At 37.3% G+C, this 2,614-nt stretch overlaps 1 protein-coding gene across 1 annotated transcript in view; it reads left to right on the top strand.

The window, feature by feature from the left end:
* The first annotated feature begins 631 nt into the window (after positions 1-631).
* LOC138024846 (neuropeptide receptor 22-like) overlaps positions 632-2,614 on the top strand; it is a 6,950-nt gene continuing 4,967 nt past the window's right edge. Inside the window, exon 1 of the mRNA XM_068872037.1 lies at positions 632-741. The gene's annotated coding sequence lies outside the window, so the exon portion shown is untranslated. The remainder of the gene's footprint in view (positions 742-2,614) is intronic.

The raw sequence follows: 2,614 nt of genomic DNA, 5'->3' as shown, positions 1-2,614 counted from the left end.
TCACTGTATTAGTAAGCAGCACCGATAGGAAACCCGAGTATCTCGGGATGCACAGAACGTATGCGCAATAACTATAGCAGGCACTGTTCTTAAAATCGATAATACCCAAGAGAAAATAAAGGGGGAAGAGAGGGCCTCCCCCATACATTTTTTTTTCATTAGTAATATGTCTCAAGTTATTTTTAGATCGACTACCACGCTATACATATCCCAAGGAGATAAGGCAACAGCCAATCATATGGTGGAAATGTGTTCTGTGAGCTTGGACTATCTACGCGGGACATATTCTGGCCATCTCTGTGGCTGTTGCCTAAGCTCATTGAGATCTGTACAGCATGGGAATCTATCTAAAAATAACTTGAGACATATTACCTATTTCCTCAAAAACTCCGGTAAACCGTTCTTGCAAGAGTTGCTATTGACGGATTGTAATTTAAGCAATAATGTGATAATTTGGTCTGAAAAAAAAACAATCAAATCAATGAATGACATCTTTTTCGCGTGTCTTTTTTTTATTTTTACCTTGGTTGTGTGAGGTCTTGTGTGACAGTGTACTTTGTTTTTTGGCTTAAAATAGGTAGTATGACGTCATCAGAAATGAGGTCACATGCGTTATGACGTCATCTATTATCCCATCTCTATCAATTCTCAATTTTTGAAGTCTTTGGGGGTTGACAGTTTGCAAGATATTGGTTGTGTTAACTGAAACAGCAAGTCAGTTTCCTCGTAGGACAATTTCAGGTCAGTGTAGTTTTAAATTTGATGACTATAGTTGCTTACGGGATATTTAATAAAGAAGGCGTTTTTAGTGTAGTAATAACAGACTACCTTACGCCTAACGGAGTCTCGTAGATTTCCGGCTGGCTTTTTGTAATTGCTGAACTAGTAAGTTAGTACGATCTGAATCGAGAAGTTTGAAACATGTAACGCCTGTTAATGTCTCTTTTGTCTATAAAGATAAGGAAGGAAGAAAGGAAGGAAGTTAGCTAGTTTATGATTACTGATTAATGGATTGTAGAGGGTGTGAATGGGATTAACCGACTAGCGACAAAGGTCTAAAAAATATTACTGACTACCGACAAAACGAGGAAAAAATAACCGACTAGCGACAAAACAAGCAACTGGAATTTACCGACAACCGACAAAGGTCGAAAATGTTAACCGACAAAAGACACAGTTATGAAATTTTAACCGACAACCGACAGACCCTCCTTGCATTTTTCCTCCTTCCCACTTCTGGCCTTTCCAGATTCGTAGAGTCAATACCTCTGCTGGGTGATTCAGACAGATAAACTCCACCCGCAGCAGTATCTTTCCGGCTTTTTGTAAGTCACATGATGTTATGATATTGCCAGACTACATTGTTATTCAAAGTGAAGCGCTCTGAAAGTTCAATACGAAGTAGAAACCATTATAGTTTAATCAACACTTTTCTTCAACACCTGACTAATAAGAGCATTTAGGGGGCTAGTCATTTTAACCCACCAGGCTAAACTCTAAACATTCCCATCACGTAGGTTCCCTCTTTAATTAGCTTCAGTTAAGTACTCCTTAAGTAAACATAACTAACCGCAAACGGAAAGAATACCACTGACAGGGATGACTGATGATCTTAGTGAAACTGAAAGTTAACTGAAGCAAAACTTAAAATGCATGTAAATTATGGGCTATTAAAAACAAGCTGAGATCCAAACGTTATAAACTCTTATCTTTGAAAATGATACTGCCAGACTATATTGTTGTTCAAAGTAAAACGTTGTGAAAGTTTAATACGAAGTGGAAACCATCGTAGTTTAATCAACACTTTTCTTCAACACTTGACTGATAAGAGCATTTAGGGGGCTAGTCATTTTAACCCACCAGGCTAAACTCTAAAAATTCCCATCACGTAGCAGGGGCACCCAACGTCAATTTTCGGAAATTATCTGTTCGGAAGACGATTTGAGATCTAGAATTTTCCACATTTTGACGTCATCTGTGATCTATTACTGAACAGACGCACGGCAACATGGAATCTATTTGTTAAGTATCATCCATCTCAGTTCCTTGAAAAGGCTCAATACTTGTTCAAAGGAGTTCAGCAAGCTTCTTCCTTGTTAAACTGCCCAAAGTTTAACGACAGCAAAAAGCATGAATTGACTTATGGTATGAATGAGAGGTATGTCCACTGCAAGTGAAAACAAAAAAAAACACTGCCGTTGTATGCACAAAAGTGAGGATTGCTCACGTATGCATAATATTTCCCTATAGCTAACTTGTGAATTCCACGGTCGTTTTTACGCTTAAAACCGATATCGGTTTTTCGAGTAAAATCTACTTTGGAATTCACCAGTTTGACAATGAATTTGTCTTAAACCGCATGAGATTTAAAAGAAAACAAGAATCACGCTAAAAAAAAGCAAAAAACCAAAAACAAAACAAAAACAAAAAACAAAAAACAAAAAAAAAAACAAAATTGTCAGTTCAAGGTCAAAAAAGAGTTTTACTGATGCACTTTATTCCACTTTTTCTCTGAAAACGAGATCATTCACATTTTGATAAGTTTCCTTGAAACACGCCAGGATGGCTTGGAACAAGAATCAGCAAAATGCATTCAAGAAAGGACAAACTTCAA

The sequence above is a fragment of the Montipora capricornis genome, chromosome 11, assembly GCF_036669925.1.
Source record: "Montipora capricornis isolate CH-2021 chromosome 11, ASM3666992v2, whole genome shotgun sequence".
Lineage (NCBI taxonomy): Eukaryota > Metazoa > Cnidaria > Anthozoa > Scleractinia > Acroporidae > Montipora > Montipora capricornis.
Note: the sequence above shows the minus strand (reverse complement) of the source record. Positions and strands in the feature narration are given on the sequence as shown.